The sequence below is a fragment of the Schistocerca nitens genome, chromosome 3 (genome assembly GCF_023898315.1).
Source record: "Schistocerca nitens isolate TAMUIC-IGC-003100 chromosome 3, iqSchNite1.1, whole genome shotgun sequence".
NCBI classification, from domain to species: Eukaryota; Metazoa; Arthropoda; class Insecta; order Orthoptera; family Acrididae; genus Schistocerca; species Schistocerca nitens.
Window position 1 is genome coordinate 534,597,334 of NC_064616.1, and position 18,307 is coordinate 534,615,640.

At 42.3% G+C, this 18,307-nt stretch overlaps 1 protein-coding gene across 1 annotated transcript in view; it reads left to right on the forward strand.

Annotated features, from left to right (window-relative positions):
• Window positions 1–229: 229 nt before the first annotated feature.
• Window positions 230–18,307, forward strand: part of LOC126248451 (solute carrier family 41 member 1-like) — a 330,662-nt gene continuing 312,584 nt past the window's right edge. Inside the window, exon 1 of the mRNA XM_049949442.1 lies at window positions 230–297. The gene's annotated coding sequence lies outside the window, so the exon portion shown is untranslated. The remainder of the gene's footprint in view (window positions 298–18,307) is intronic.

Consider the following 18,307-nt stretch of genomic DNA (forward strand, 5'->3'; position numbering starts at 1 on the left):
GCGATGCTGGCGTGCAATGATTGGTGCGTAGCACCGGATGGCAGGTGTGAAAAGTGTGGTGCGTGCGGCTGGTTGGTGGCAGGCGGTGGTGTGCACCAACGGCGCGCGACTTGTGGAAGGTGCGCAACGGACCTGCGCGCGGCGCAATCGTTATTGATCGTCGGGAAAGCTAGATACATGGGCGCTCCGGCACTGCCCGGCGCAGTCACTACTCTCTGGCCGCCACAGGCACCGTCGCACTGACCACGGAGGAGGCTCGCCTGCTCGCCCTAGGCCTCTCGCCGACTCCGTCGCGTGGTAAGTGCTTTTGCTGCCCACTCTGACCGCGCGACGGCCATGCGCACTGCCGCCCGCCGACTGCGCTGTAGCCTGGGGTTGCGCAGCAAACGCACTGTTCTCTGCTATGTGCAACAATGACATTTACATTTTATCAGCTGACTGCATCTACATCTACACATAAAATTGTACAGTACTTACCGCAGGGTACTCGGTACCATTTTTAGCCGCTCTTTGTGATGTTTCATTTGTATAAGAAGAATGAAAACTCTCTAAACGACACAGTGAACATCATAATCTCTCTTATCTTATTTTGATGACCAATACAAGAGATTACGATGCAGGCAGGCCTCCTGTGGTACAGTTTCATAACATACCGGGGTTCTATAAATTTTCCCTATGGGGTATTACGGGCACAGCGTCGTTTTCTGCTAAAAATTCTCACTGGAGTCTTGAGCACCATCTGCATTCACCTGTTATTAATCAAGCAGGGCGCCTGTGGGTTGATTCGACAGCTGCAGCCTGTCCGCTTGATTTGGGCTCTAAATACTGGAGCGGTACTGAGGAACGTGGTTTACAAGTGTAAATAAACGATCTTGATAGAACCTGACGGGTGTTTAGAGGGTGGTAAATAATACTATATGTGTTCCTTTATTTGTGCCCAATTTCACTTTTAAGCGGTAAAACATACACCGAGAGGTAGTTTGGTAAATTATGTTCAGGGGGAATATCTTCAAAACGATGATATATAATAAATGTTTTTCATATAAAATGTAATACCCCCAAACGTTCTTGATTATTTCTTAATTATTTGGTATTTTGCAAAATACTCCATCAGCATTAACTAATTTTGAAAAATGGAAACCTTCGTTACAATATAAATTAATGAAGCTTTCAAGCCACATATGTCCATGTGTAATAACGCTGGTTTCCGAAACACAGTTTCAAGGAAATGAGTTGCGTAAAAGGTGAAGTTTGAGTATTTTCGACACATTTAATTAAAATATCTGAACATTCATTATTATTCCAATTAATCATTTTGCTTGCATTTATTTTATGGTTTAAATTGTTATTTTACGTTTTAATTTAAAATTTTTCATAGTTTTTTACTTTCCCGTTTCACGTAAGTGTATTTTGTTAATTGAAAATAATAAATAACTTATTATTATGACTCAAAATCATTACAATACTGATAATCTGTATAGACATGCTAAAAACATAACGTTTTTTACAACATGCACATAAAATGAACGAAATTTCTTCACATAATATACACGACGGAGGACACAATATAAAATAAAATTCTGTGGGATTTCAAATTGTCGCGGATGATCCTCTACATTTTTATCCAACATATTTCACTACATTGGTAGCCTTAACGAAGAGAACTGATTACGTACTACTGATTGCAGATTCATTGTATCGTTTCTCAAGTGGAGGTTGACACCATAATCATTCAAGAGAAGTAGCTCTGAAAATTTTCTCATAAAGGTCTTCAGACATCGAAATCCGTATACGGCCCGCGGCCGTACCTGCGCCGTCAAATTCTTTGGGATCACCAAATGGACCAGTTTGTTGTCCTCTGGTACGACGCCCAAAACCGGTTTTTCACACTGACCACACACCTTTTCATAGACGATTGGAGAACATCTTTTTAAAGCCGTAAATGTTCTTGTGACACCATCGAAATCTGGCAAACGTACATCTGGCCAGGTCAAAAGTTATTTGAAAGGTGATTTCTTTCCCAGTGAGGGAGAAAAATCTGTATTGTTGTTCGATTCTTGAGGTGGTCAGTGTGAAAGATGCGTTTGGAGCATCGTACTTGACGACAAGGAACTCGTTAATCTGGTGATCACAAAGGGCTCGAAGGCACAGGGGCAGCCGTTGGACGTAAACGGCTTTCGATAGTGAAAGAACGTAATAAGAAAATTTTCAGATCTAGTTCTGTTGAATTATTATGATTTAATGGCCACTTAAGAAACAGTATGATCAAGCTGCAGCCACCAGCACATAGTCAATTTTCTTTGCCAAGGCTTACTGATCTACTGAAATATACCTGATACAAAAGAAAGATATTTAGAGAATCACCTGAGACATTTTGAAATCCTGCTGAATTTTGCTTTTCATTGGCCTCTTGGCCGTGTGTATTACGTGGGAAATTTCTTTCATTTTATATGCAAGGTGTAAAAAAATGTTATATTTTAAGCGTGTCTTTACAGATGATCATTATTGTAAGGAACTGGTATCATAATGAAGAGAGATTTATTCTTTTCAATTAGCAAAATACACGTATATCAAACGGTAAACAAGAAACAAAAAGAAATGTCAATATAAAACGTAAAATAACGATTTGAAACATAAAACAAATATAAGTAAACTAAATAATTAGAATCGTAACGAATGGTTATATTATTCAGTGGGTATGTTGAAAATACTCCGACAGCACATTGTAAACAGCCTATTTTTTCAAAAATGGTATTTCAGATACCAGCGTTATTGCACATAGATGTATGTGGCTTGAAAGCTTCTTTAATTTGTGTTGTAACAAAAGTACTCATCTTTCAGAATTAGTTAATTGTGGTCCAGCATTTTGTAAAATCTCTAATTATTACAACAATTGATTGTACAGTTTTCAGGAATGTTAATTACATATCAGCTTTTATAGAAAACACTTTCTTTTATATATAATCGTGTCGAAGATATTCTCTCTGAACCAAAAATGCGAAATTAATCATCGGGGTGTGTTTTATACCTTAAAAGTGAAATTAAGCAGAAACAAACAACTCATATTGCGTTAACTTGCACCCTCTACAAACCCACCAAATTTCATCAAGATCGTTTGAGTGCTGTAGTGTAAATACCCGCCTAGATATCCAAATTTAGTTTTTCTATTGTTTCTGTAATATCCAATTATGGGAAGGCTATTTTAATAATGAAAATAGACGAATTTTTATTCAATTCTAGGCCGGTTTCGGGCACTTGATCCCACCATCAGGAGGCCGCACCCTTATTCTCCACTATATGCCACAGAGCATGGCATTACCATTATATCGTCTGCTGTTTTGCTGGGTGACATTGGTTCTTTTTCCTTCGTAATGTAAGTTCCTTTGAATGAAAGTTAGTGAAATGCCGGCCGGTGTGGCCGAGCGGTTCTAGGCGCTTCAGTCTGGAACCGCGCGACCGCTACGGTCGCAGGTTCGAATCCTGCCTCGGACATGGATGTGTGTGATGTCCTTAGGTTAGTTAGGTTTAAGTAGTTCTAAGTTCTAGGGGACGGATGACCTCAGATTCAGATGTTAAGTCCCATAGTGCTCAGAGCCATTTGAACCATTTTAATGAAATGATCAGAAGGCGGAATGTACACTATGTATGCGGTTTAGCTAACTGTTATGGAAGAAAAGCTTATGAGATAATGTGCATTTCACTCTTCTCTGTAAGCAGTCCTCTTGTTTTCCAGAACTATCCGCCAGCTTACACTTACATCAGTTATGTTGAAAACACGTTCGGAAAACAGAACACTAGATTTAAAGTCAAGATCATATATTACAGAGTTGGGTATATGATACCCTACAGCTGTCCGACAGATCAAATAAAGAGCTAAATTGTCTATTTGAGGACCCAAATGCACTCTAAAACATTAAAAACAGACGCACGCCGGAGGAACTATCCGAATAGGATAGAAATTAGTAGATGTGTTATGCATGTACAGACAAATAAATGATTAGAGTTTCAGAAAAAATGGATGATTAGTTCAAGAGAAAGAGCTTCACAAATTGAGCGATTCAATAACGCGTCGGTCAAAGTGCGACCCTTACTCAAGCTATTATTCGGCTCAGCGTTGATTAACAGAGTTTTTTGGATGTCCTCCTGACGATTGTACCAGATTCTGTCCAACTGCCACTTTACATCGTCAAAATCCCGACCTAGTTGGAGGGCCCTAGCCATAATGGCCAAACGTCCCCCATTGAGGAGAGATCCGGCGACCTTGCTGGTCAAGGTAGGGTTTGGCAGGCACGAAGACGACAAATAGAAACTGTCACTGTGTGCAGGTGGGTATTAACATATTTCTACATCTATATCTACATTTATACTCCGCAAGCCACCCAACGGTGTGTGGCGGAGGGCACTTTACGTGCCACTGTCATTACCTCCCTTTCCTGTTCCAGTAGCGTATGGTTCGCGGGAAGAACGACTGCCGGAAAGCCTCCGTGCGCGCTCGAATCTCTCTAATTTCACATTCGTGATCTCCTCGGTAGGTATAAGTAGGGGGAAGCAATATATTCGATACCTCATCCAGAAACGCACCCTCTCGAAACTTAGACAACAAGCTACACCACGATGCAGAACGCCTCTCTTGCAGAGTCTGCCACTTGAGTTTGCTAATCATCTCCGTAACGCTATCACGCTTACCAAATAACCCTTAAATGTAACCCCAGGATGGACTGCCATGAAGGGCAACAAAACGGGATGTAGAATATCGTGACGTACCTCTGTGCTGCAAGGTTGCCGAGCCTGACAACTAAAGTGGTCCGGCTATAAAAAGAAATTGCATCCCAGACCATCTCTCCTGGTTGTCCAGTCGTATGGCGGGCGTTAACCATGTTGGCATCCTGCCACTGTCCGGGGCGTCTCCAGTGACGTCTTCGACCTGTAAACTCACTGACTGAAATACGGTTGTTTTCAGTGATGATTCCAGCTTCGAAATGAGCCACAATAATCAGCGATGACGTGAAGACGTATCTGGAGACGGCCAGGACAGCAGTGGAATACCAACCTGATTGTTGCCCGCCATGTGGCCCGACAGCCAGGAGTGATGGTCTGGGGTGGCATTTCTTTTCTTAGCAGGACCCCTTTGCAGCACCGTTACTGCACAGCGGTACGTCAACACGATATTGTACTGCCCGTTTTTTCGTCCTTCATGGCAAGCCATCCTGGACTATATTTCAGCAATATAATGCCCGCCCGCACATGGCAAGCGTTTCTACTATTTGTCTTCGCGCTTGTCAAACATTACCTTGGCCAGCAGGGTCGCCGGATCTCTACCTAACTGAGACCCTTTAGAGCATTATGGACTGGGCCCACCAACCAGTTTGGGATTTTGACGATCTAACGCTCCAGTTGTACAGGATTTGGCATGATGTCCTTCAGAAGGATATCCACCAACTTTATCAACCGATGCCCAGACGAATAATTGCTTGCATTAGGACCAGAGATGGAACAACGCGTTACTGATTTGCTCAATTTGTGAATATTTTCATCTTGAATAAATCACCCAATTTTTCTGAAATTGTAATCACTTGTTTGTCTGTACATCTACATCACACCTACCGATACCGTCCTATTCAGATAATTCCTTCGTGGCGTGTAGTATTTTTTTTTGTCTTAAGTTGTATTATAGATAAAATATTAGATTCTCTGTTGAATAAATGATACTAACAGGTATGAAATGCCTAAGATGTGAAAATCGTGGAAGAAAAAACTACCGTAGAAACGCACAGTGTATATTTGGTTTTCTGCTCAATTTCATTCACTCTTACCCATGCAAAGAGGCATTAACAAAAAAAATTCTCACGCAGCACAACGGCACACAACATGTTGACAACACAACACACGTTACCGCGAACTCAGTAACTCGTGAAAGTAGCCACATGAAGATAGACACAGCGTCCCGAAATCATCATGGCTTGAGTAAAAAGAAACAAATCTAGAGGCCTACATCTGAATTGTCTCGATGTCTTCCATTAATCCGACCGGCGGGGTTTCAAAAATATTCGGACACTACTCGAGAATGGGTTGTATCAGTTTGTCTATATGACAGAGATAAAATTTGGCGTCGAACGTGGTGCGATGTATAACATAATCGCTACCGGGCTTGGACTCAATATATCACATATTGCTCACACAAAAACACTGTAAAGCTGATATTCATGCAAAGAAGCGTGTTAAATGCCATATACTTCGCTTTGCCTGCAAAAATTTTATATTCTGTTTCTGAAATACTTGAGAATGTGAGACCGTTCTCCGGGAACAAAATGTCTGATGTAGTTCATGTATCTGGGATTATCAGATCCCTTATGTTAAAAAGTCTTCTGCCATGTTCCAGCATTTGATTCTGCTCGACAAAATGCTACTTTAGAAAGCATTGGAAGAATAGTTGATTCTGTCTTCAGCAACCAGCTCAATTGGGAACACAGTTTTCAAGACAAGCTTCACATTACATGTGAATCACACAACAGGAGGAATGGCAGCAGCTGTCGTAAACTTGTAAACTATTTACGACCGATGCTGCCCTACCACCCAGCCGGAATCTCATTAATACGGTCGTGAAGCACGCTGTTCCTGATAGAAACAAATCTGGAGACATGTAGTCGAGAGATTGAAGAGCGCTAATGATTTTGAGCGAAGAAACGAGAAGAGAACTGGGACTCTTAGAGAAGAGGGAGGGAGTGGTGAACGGGAAAAAAATATTTGACCAGAAATCAAACAGAACGAGCATACTTGGGAGATTTTCTTGGTTCAGCTAAATAATTTTTTGGCTAGTCTTCAACCATTCAAAGCAGTAGCATATTTATATGTTCCTCAAAATGACATTATAACGTACACGACGACGCGAATATAAATTCTCCCATGAGTGTGCCACCACCAGGTATAATACTAAAGCGATCGATTTAGACAAGTGATACATGTAAAGAGTATCGCGGGTTATTGGAAGAAGTGAGAATTTTCTTTCAAATTAAGAGGAAAGATTTTAGATATGCATCGAATGACCTCTGCGTGATGATAAACCCCACATTGTCTCAATGTTATCATAGCTTTCCCGGAATCAAGTTATCCTTTACTAATAAAATAATATTGAAACTTTAAGTATTGGAGTGGTTATTTTTGTTACCCGCACGCTCGACGTCAGGTTTTGTGATGACTATAGTGGCAGCCCCACTTCGGGCACCTATCGTACATTATTGCTCCTTGTTGGCCCCATGATAGCAAAACAGCTATGTAGTAACCTCCCTCTCATATCACCCATGTTTTAATGACTGCCACGCACCAGTCCATTGAAAGTAACGCAACAATGATTTGATCTATTGGACAGGGAACAGATAAAGTGGAAGAGAATCAGCTAATAGAGTATAACGTAAATTAAAGGAAAAATGCAGTATTAATTTTTATTTTCAATGAAAAAAGAAATTAAATAATTCCGCCATACTTCTTGGAGTGTCTGATTTAGGTGGATGCTTATTTGTGTCTTAATTATTCGATGTGGGTCCCTAAATATAAGTGCTTGTCTGCTTTCCAAATGCTCGTGAAGCAGCTGAGTCATGTGTTCGATGGCAAGAAAGGAGTTCCTCCGTTGACCTCGCGGGACTGTAGTTTTGGCTGTGATCGTAAACATATGAGGCACTCAGCCACCGGCCACTTGGTGTCACATGGTTCCGTTGAGGATCATTCCTTGGCGACGATGAATGGAGACATCATTTTGGACCACTAGGCGACGGAAGACTAAGTAGATCAGCGATCAGTGTCATTTGATAGATCATTTATTGTGTGTGCAGCCCTCTCCTTATTCAGTCTCGTGTACCTGTGCAATCAATTTTATAGAAGAGGTGTCATCTGTTTATCCTTTAACCATTTGAGTACTAGTGGTTTCTGCCTCAAAGCAACATTTATTAATTTTTTTTCTCAAGTACCTGTGCCTTTCGCATGAAACTACTAATTGTATTGTAATACAGAGATATCTAGTGGAACAATGAGGTACTTTAACGAATGCAGTGGATTGTAGCAGTCACTTACAACATTCAAAGCAACAGTCGGCGTGGAGAAGTGGACGTAGGAGATTATAGCATGTAGATTTTTTATAGTGATCATATTGAGAATATCAATGACAGTGAAAGTAAGTACTTGTATATCAAAAGTTGTTGAAACGTACATTTCAGTTTTTACTACTGCTTTTATGAGTGGTTTCTACATGAACCCACTACAACACTATTTACTCTTGACATAAATTTATTAAATTTTAGACCCATTTTGGCTTGTTGGTTAGCACTATGATTTGTTTTAGACATTATGAGAGTAGATATACTGGGCTGCTTCTGGGGTACTGAGCTTGAACCTTGATCCCGGGAACAACTGCGTTAATCGGACTCTTATGTAATTGGGCCCTTGTGTAATTGGACTCTTATGTAATTGGGCCCTTGTGTAATTGGGCTCTTATGTAACTGCGCTCACTGTTTCGACCCTCTCTGTCCCTCCACCCTCTTCACGTCAAGTGCTTGGTGGTTACTGCGCTTTTTCGGCCAATGGGTTGAGTGCTAGAGGGCTCCTCTGCCCATACTATCGATTGTGCAAGTACTGCCAGCCACATTTGACCACCAGTATTGCCAGCAGAAATAAGCCAGTAAGTATTTGCAAATATTAGTATTTGTCAAAAATACTGATTAGCATCCAACTGTAATGTTGCTTCCAGTTGCACAATGTTAGAGCGTGGAGCAGTAGCAGAAATTAATTTCTTCGAAAGATTCGACGATAAAGCAGTCATTTCTCACTGCCTGTACGTCATGTGTTAAATTAACGAGACACTTGCAATGAGCAGGGAAGATTTTGACAAGTTTGTTTGTTGTAAACCTCTAACAGAGAAATGTACTCACAGCTTTCTACATCAAGACTGGACGGGTGTCATAGCACAGGTGCGCATGACTGTAGACATTCAGATTATTGTTCAGATAATAATGTCTATGCAGCAGAATGGCAAGAAGATGCATTACATTGTTGAGTCTACCCACACATCGTGCTGCGTGTGTTGGAGTTCTACACCTTCCTAAAATGCCATCCAGTCTCTCAGCACGCAAGAAGTGTAAGGAATTGCTGGAAGTGTTCATTCACCGATAATTATTGTTTTATGTTTGTACGACGCTATACATAATGTTTTATTTTTGTTGTTGTTGATACTATTACAGTGCTAGTGGAGTTGTTCACAGCAGTTTATAAAGATTGTGAAGCTGTTATCTGCTGAGAGAAAACCATTACTTGGGGATTTTTTTTAATATCCATACACAGCACTCATTTCATTTGTGCTTTGACAATGTCGTTGAATATCGATGAAGATGTCAACCGTAAGTATTTGTAGAAAAGCGTATCATTCTCACATGGCACTGCCTTCATTCAATGTTTTTTTTATTATTTTTGCTCACGCACGAAGTGATGACGATGATGTGCAGGCGAGTTCTACACTCCTGGAAATTGAAATAAGAACACCGTGAATTCATTGTCCCAGGAAAGGGAAACGCTTCATCCAGTCCCAAACATGCTCAATGGGGGACAGATCCGGAGATCTTGCTGGCCAGGGTAGTTGACTTACACCTTCTAGAGCACGTTGGGTGGCACGGGATACATGCGGACGTGCATTGTCCTGTTGGAACAGCAAGTTCCCTTGCCGGTCTAGGAATGGTAGAACGATGGGTTCGATGACGGTTTGGATGTACCGTGCACTATTCAGTGTCCCCTCGACGATCACCGGTGGTGTACGGCCAGTGTAGGAGATCGCTCCCCACACCATGATGCCGGGTGTTGGCCCTGTGTGCCTCGGTCGTATGCAGTCCTGATTGTGGCGCTCACCTGCACGGCGCCAAACACGCATACGACCATCATTGGCACCAAGGCAGAAGCGACTCTCATCGCTGAAGACGACACGTCTCCATTCGTCCCTCCATTCACGCCTGTCGCGACACCACTGGAGGCGGGCTGCACGATGTTGGGGCGTGAGCGGAAGACGGCCTAACGGTGTGCGGGACCGTAGCCCAGCTTCATGGAGACGGTTGCGAATGGTCCTCGCCGATACCCCAGGAGCAACAGTGTCCCTAATTTGCTGGGAAGTGGCGGTGCGGTCCCCTACGGCACTGCGTAGGATCCTACGGTCTTGGCGTGCATCCGTGCGTCGCTGCGGTCCGGTCCCAGGTCGACGGGCACGTGCACCTTCCGCCGACCACTGGCGACAACATCGATGTACTGTGGAGACCTCACGCCCCACGTGTTGAGCAATTCGGCGGTACGTCCACCCGGCCTCCCGCATGCCAACTATACGCCCTCGCTCAAAGTCCGTCAACTGCACATACGGTTCACGTCCACGCTGTCGCGGCATGCTACCAGTGTTAAAGACTGCGATGGAGCTCCGTATGCCACGGCAAACTGGCTGACACTGACGGCGGCGGTGCACAAATGCTGCGCAGCTAGCGCCATTCGACGGCCAACACCGCGGTTCCTGGTGTGTCCGCTGTGCCGTGCGTGTGATCATTGCTTGTACAGCCCTCTCGCAGTGTCCGGAGCAAGTATGGTGGGTCTGACACACCGGTGTCAATGTGTTCTTTTTTCCATTTCCAGGAGTGTATTTGCAGGGGTGAGAAAGTGACTGAGGAAACTCGCTACTCTAGAAATTGTAATGAGGATATTTCCAGCAGTTATGGAATAAAAAAACACGCTGCCAGAGAACTTTCTTCCCACAGGCTGTGCTTGTGGAAATTGAAGTTGATTTTCGACCACGTAAGGATCAGATCAGTAAGCAATCGATAGTGATTGAGAATGCCGCGCTGCAGATTCACAAAGAAACCCGAGCGCCCTACACTTTCGAATGTGAAACAGTGTGTCGGGTGAATTTTTTTTTATTGGAATTTATTGTACGTGCGTAAAAAAAAGTGTTGCAAGGAACAGTATTAATGTCAAAATCCGTCTGTAAATTTCATCATCACCATCTTCATCACAGATCATGCCACAGATACACTTAAGTACGCCTTGTCTCTTCAAGCACTGTGAATAGGAATTCAGGTTTTGAGATTAAGACAGCGCTCTCCAGAGGCATAAATAAGTCTTCTATACGAGGGACCAACAAGCATCCCAGGCGAGCTTTTTCGTCTCGAGATACGACCAAGTAACTACCGCACCGAAAAATCCTCCCGATAAACAGAATCATGCTCTGTATTGTCATGAATATATATGCATTAAAAGTATGGGCCAATGTTTTCTGTGAGCATTATGGATCAATTCTCATAATACTAGAGTCATATGCAGCAGCGACCCTATTAACAAGACAGACTGATTTGACCTATACTGACCGCACATATTTCAAAAATGGCTCAAATGGCTCTAAGCACTATGCGACTTAACTTCTGAGGTCATCAGTCGCCTAGAAATTACAACTAATTAAACCTAACTAACCTAAGGACAGCACACACATCCATGCCCGAGGCAGGATTCGAACCTGCTACCGTAGCGGTAGCTCGATTCCAGACTGAAGCGCCTAGAACCGCACGGCCACTACGGCCGGCCGCACATATTTCTACGAAAAAAAAAACGTGCGTGTAATAAGGATGTTTTATTGGTCATCTTGTTTTTCTACATTCTACACAATGAAGTCTAGTCGGCAGCAGTCCATGAATTTGACACCGACCATTCGCCTCATAGTACTTATAGCTAGCTTCACATTTAGAAACAACCACCACATTTTTAAACACTTGAAGTAGCAAATGAAATCTATGTGAGGTATCACACAATCGTTATATAATGCGGAAAAGGTAATAATCAACAGCACGCAGACACTACCGTCTATTTGCATGTTTTTCATGAACATCAATTAGTATCTTACACACGTTTTCCGATTCTAGCTGAAAGTACATATAAAACACATCGGAGCAGTCTTCTTGAGCAGTAAATCCATAATCTTCAAGCGGGACCAGTGTGTGCCATTCTGAAGTAATGATTTGCTGTAGAACAGTTAGCATGTGTATTCTGTGAATATACCAGTGTGCTGCATTTAGCATTGTCACCAAGCTGCGGCAGTAACAATGATTTCAACCCATTAGGAGTTGTATCTGCATTAACAACACAAGTAGTACTTTCACTGCCTTCACACAAGTCAGTGTGAGGGCAAATGCCCTACTGTAAGACAACTTAGCGTCAAGAAATGCGACGCCATTACTTATTGCTACTGTGGCAATAAACTGACTGCTGCGCTCATTGTGCACTTACAGGGCTACAATTATTGAACTACATAAAATAAAATCGTCATAACTTCTGAACGGTTTGAGTTAGGACGTTCAAACTGCACGGTTGGCCGCGAGGGCATGATGGGAATTAGTATGCGGATGCATGGTTTGATTTAGCAACGAAGCCCACTTTCATTTGGATGGGTTCGTCAATAAGCAAAATGGGTCATTTGGGGGACTGAGAATTCGCATTTCACGATCGAGAAGTCTCTTCACCCTCAACGGCTGACTGTGCGGTGTGCAATGTCCAATCACTGAATAATCGGTGCGATATTCTTGATGGCACGGTGACTACCGAACGGTATGTGAAGATTTTGGAAGATGATTCATCCCCATTATCCAAAGTAACCCTACTTTCAACAATATGAGGTTCATGCAAGACGGAGCTCGACCCCATTGAAGTAGGAGAGTGTTTGATGTCCTGGAGGACCGCTTTGGAGATCGGATTCTGGATCTGGGGTACCCAGAGGCCACTGGCATGGGCCTCCATTGGCCGCCATATTCTCCGGATCTGTACACATGCGATTCCTTTTGGTGGGGCTATGTTAAAGACAAAGTGTACAGCAATAACCCCAAAACAATTGCTAAGCTGAAAACAGCCATTAAGGAGGTCATCGACAGCATCGATGTTCCGACACTTCAGCGAGTCACGCAGAATTTTGCTATTCGTCTGCGCCACACCATCGTCAATGATCCTAGGCGTATCAGACATGTCATAACCTATATCCGAATAACTGTAGTGACGTTTACATGTTGAATAAAGTGTGCGCACGCCGTAGTTTGTAATTAATTTACGTTTCTTTCATATAATTCAGTAATTACCACCCAATATATTTGTATGGCAAAGATATTCTATAAATATGATTTAGCCGTTGCAACACTCCTACCGAAAAATCTACATAAGCAGCTAACCGCAGTTCGGTGGCTCAATCATGTGAGTTACTGAACTTCCACAAGTCATATTGAAGCGTTTAACTACACCCCCCCCCCACCCCCCAGCTAGAAGGCAGTCATGAAAGTGTTAAGTGCTGATGGAGATAAACATAGTCAGAAAAAAGAGATAGCTCCTCCCTTACAGGTATGGTAAAATCAGTACCTGACACACAAAAAATACTGCTGTTCACCATTACATACAATCTAAACAGCAGTACATGTAAACGCAACAGTATCGACATGTTTTAAACTGCTAGTTCTTTCCATTAGTGGTATTCTAAAACATCAAATAAAGTGACGCCAAAGTAATACTTTCCAGAGACGGCCGTGTGATAACTATTATTATTATGTAGTAGCAGGTCCATGTCTACGTACGGAGAATTTCTGATTCCACTGTTTCCTGTCTTCAACTTCTTCCTTCAGTCTGTTGCATCTCCTTCCATAGTTCATGTCGTCCAGATGTTGAATTATTCTTATTCCTCGTCCTGCGTTTCCTCTGAGTTTCCCTACGATGACGTCATGTATGAGTCCCTCGAGTCTAAGTACATGTCCAATCCAGTTGACCTTTCTCTGAGGAATTATACGTAGAATACTTCTCTTCTCTCCTACTCTTCGCGGTACATCGTCATTTTTTATGCGATCTGTCCTGTTGATCTTTTCCATTCTCCTCCAGCACCACATTTCAAAGCTCTCTAAGAATTTTTTTCTCCTTCTTTCTCATGGTCCATGTCTCTGCTCCATACAGTGCAATGCTCCAAATGTAACACTTTATCAGTTGTTTCCTCAATGCCAAACTCAACTTGCTGGTCAGCAGAGTCCTGTTCTTGTTGAAAGCAGCTTTGGCCATGGCGATTCTTACTCGGATTTCATTGGTGCAGTGGGCATCCTTTGTGATGTAACTTCCCAGGTACTCGAACTGACTCACATTTTCCAGTCTCCGATTGTCAACAGTTATCTTCAAGTGTTTCTCACGTTTTGATATGCGCATCACTTTTGATTTTTCGATGTTGATTTCCATGCCGTATTTTCTTCCCGTTTCCACTAAATTGTTCATCATGTGTTGCAGCTGTCTCTGATTTTTGGCGAGCACTACCAGGTCGTCTGCGTACTTGATGCTGTTGATGAGACGTCCTCCTAGTTTGAAGTTTCCGCATCCTTTCAGCGCTTCTCTCGCCAGCATTTCTCCATACAGTTTGAAGAGACTTGGCGACAGACAACATCCTTTTCTCACTCCCCTTCCTATTTCCACACTGTTCGTTTCTCCATAGTTCAGTCGTACCTTTACCCTTTGTCCCAGGTACAAGTTCCTTATAAGTCTCCGATCTCTCCAGTTGGTTCCTATTTCCTTAAGGATGTTCATCAATATTCAAATTGACTATGTCAAAGGCCTTCTGCCAGTCTATAAAACAAGCGCAAACTTCTTCGTTAACGGCCAAAACTCACTCTGACAATATCCTCATAATGCCAATGGCGTCTCTGGTCTCTTTTCCTTTACTGAAGCCAAACTGGTCTTCTCCAATCACTTCTTCAATTTTGTTTCCCAACCGTCTATTTAGTATTCTTGTAATGATCTTTGCCACATGCGATATCAGACTAATTGTTCTATAATCAGTACACTTCTTGGCTTGCTTTTTGTTCTCAAGAGTAACCATTGTGACGTCCCAAAAGTCTTCAGACCATTCTCCAGTTTCATAGATTTTGTTTATTAGTTGTGTCAGAACTTTCAAACTTTCATTTCCAATTTCTTTAAGGTAATCCACTGGTATGTCGTCATCCCCTGTAGCTTTCCTACTCTTCATTCCTTTATCGTCTTCTCTACTGGGCCCTTTTCCATCTTCGTCAATAGCTTCCTCTGGCTCTATGTCTATGTCATCTGGACGATGTTCTGTATAATATAGTTACCTTATATATTCTTCCCATGTTTTCTGCACTTCCACTTTTTCAGTAACCACTTGTCCTCTAGAACCTTCTATTCCGAACGTCCTTAAACTTTTGTTCTCTCCTTCTCCCAGTTCCTTCGTTTTCTGGTTCATGAGATCGTACCTTCCTCTTCTTTATAGTTCTTCTACTTCGGCACACATTTCTTCTAAGTACTTTTCCTTCGCTTTGTCTGTTTCCCTCCTCAAGGCGTTGTTAAGTCTTCTGTATTCTTCTTCGTTAACATTTTTACACTTCCTCCTTTCCTCCATCTTCTCCAGCATCTCATTGGTGATCCAGGGTTTCTCGCTCTCTTTGTTTCCCTCCCAACTTCACTCTTCAGAGTATTTAACAAAAGCATTTTAACATCTTGCGACAGATCTTCCGCACTTGCACTTGTATTTTTGTGTCTCACTTCGTTAAATTTTTTCTCTAACGATTCTCTTATTGCGACTTCATTCTCTCTTAGCTTTTTCATGTCCCATCTCTGTTTTCTCCTCCCATGCTGTCGGATCTTCTTCAGCCTTGTGCTGATATCTGCAACCAAAAGGTTGTGATCCGAGTCGATGTCGGCAGTCGGCATAGTCTTGGCGTCCTTCACACTGCCCCTAAACCTCTGTTTGACGAGTATGTAGTCTATCTAATATCTGTTCATGTCTCCTGGGCTCTTCCATGTGTACAGTTGACTCTTCCTTTTCTTGAACCAAGTGTTCATCACAACTAAATTATTTCGGTGACAGAATTCCACTAGCATTCCTCCTCTGTTGTTTCTTTTTCCTAATCCATATTGTCAAAGAATGCTTGCTTCATTGCCTTGTCCAACCACACTATTTCAGTCACCCATGATTATGGTATTTACTTTTCCTGTTCCTTCAGACTGAATGATGTCTTTTATTTCATCATACATATTCTCCGCTTCTTCGTCATCGTGATCTGATGTTGGCATGTACACTTGGACTATTAGAATGTCTACTGGTTTTGCATTTATTTTCACAAACATTAAACGGTCACTATGACACACGACTTTATTCACACTTTGCACTAATTCATTTCCCATCACTATTGCTACGCCACGTTCAAAACTTTTACCACCAGAATAAAATATTGTGTAATTACCTCATACTATTTCACCACTATCTGTCCACCTCACTTCACTTAAACCCATTATGTTCACTTCACATTTGTCCATTTCTCTCTTCAGATTTTTCAGTTTTCCTGCTCTTTGAAGTGTTCTCACTTTCCATGTCCCAATCCTGAAATTAAAATATTGATCTCTTTTGATGACACCACCTCAAATACTCCCCACTCGGAGATCCGAACGGGGGAGTAGTTTTTCTCCGGAATAATTTACTCCAGGAAACGCCATCATTTCCTCCGTCTTCCAACGTTCAGGAAATATAATAATGTGGTAGTCTTTCCATTTCCTTTCCACATCGCAGTATCATGGCCGAAGAACCAGACTATGGTTGGTTTCACTCATGAGTCTTCGATCTTGATCCATCTGAAGCATCATTGGCTCTGTGCATCAATTCGATACTGGTGACCACTGCTGCCCGGTACCAGAGGAAGTATAGGATTGGGAAAAGAAAGACTCCTATCCCTCGAAACCTAATAGCGTCAGGGTTGGAAAAAACAAAGAGTTGGCCGAGGATGGCCAGACAGGAAAGATAAAAGTGAAGAGCCTGGCATAAGTAAGTGGAAGCTATGCCAGGACTCAGCTCGGGGCCCCGTGGTTGCCAGCCACGTACTCACTAGGTGCGAGTCCCCTGGGGAACTATATGTAGAGTGATAACTACATGTAGAGTTGGGAAACCATACAATTACAGCGGGAGACTTCCGAAAAGAAAAGGTCTATAATGACAGCAAGTGTACGTACTAGCAGGAACCCACTTTGAACCACTTAATGTATGCTAGTTATGTGACCAAAGTGGCAGTAGATCGCAGACTGGGCTGGCAACCAACTGTCTACAGATTCTACAAGGAATTATGGGTCAATTTACCGGAGCTAGCGCGGCAAGCACCCTATCCCTCATTGGAGGAAGCAAGTGCTCAGCTGTATGACACCTGCTGCTTATCAGTGGATGCAACTATATATGATGTAAATGTGCCACATATTGCCATGGAGTTAAATTCACATTTAAGTACATTTGTATATCCAGAAATATGTAAGATCTTAAAAGAATAAAAATACAGCAAGTAAATCACATGTTTGTTAATAAGCACCTACAGAAACCGTAGTACGTTAACGTAAATGTGTAGTCGTCGTCATGGCCTTGTAGACTAAGCACCACCATAATAAGTTGCTTCTATTAATAGACTAGCCCTGTAGTCATGCTGGGAACCTGAGGAGGGATAAGAAGAAGAATAGATAGTTATTTCCTGATGACGTACATTCTTTAATAATGTTATCTTCAGGTTGCGGGAAGATTAATCTTATTCTGCGAGTGATAACACATCCTGAGAGCATTTGATTCGAGCATGTATATCTATTTTTGAAAACACTGTTTCAACCAAAATACCAACTATTACAGGAGATTTTAAATGGTGTTAATGCAGTTACACACCAGAGTTGTACTAAAGCAGTGATATCCCACCGCAAGAAAAGCTAAAACCAAACATAGTATTCATATTCGATAGTGTCATCATGGATCAGATACACAGATATTTCTGCTTCGGCCGACATGTTTAAGTGGATGTTATTTTTTTTTTTTTTAGCCAGACGTATTCCAAGAGTCCAAAGCAATTAGTTCGTGCTAATGCTGACCTCACCATCGCTTTCAAAGAGGACAACATGAATGTAAAGCAGATTTACCTGGTGTATGACATGACATTACAGAGAACTTCTGACTCGGATGTGTATCTCATAGAGTTTGTCAAAAGACGTTGAGGTAACAAAGCTCTAATAAAATGCAGAATGAGATTTTTCACTCTTCAGCGGAGTGTGTGCTGATATGAAACTACCTGGCAGATTAAAACTGTGTGCCGTACCGAGACTCGAACTTGGGACCTTTGCCTTTCGCGGGCAAGTGCTCTACTAACTGAGCTACCCAGCACGACTCACGCCCCATCCCCACAGCTTTACTTCTGCCAGTACCTCGTCTCTTACCTTCCAAACTTTACTGTTAGTTTCGCAGGAGAGCTTCTGTAAAGTT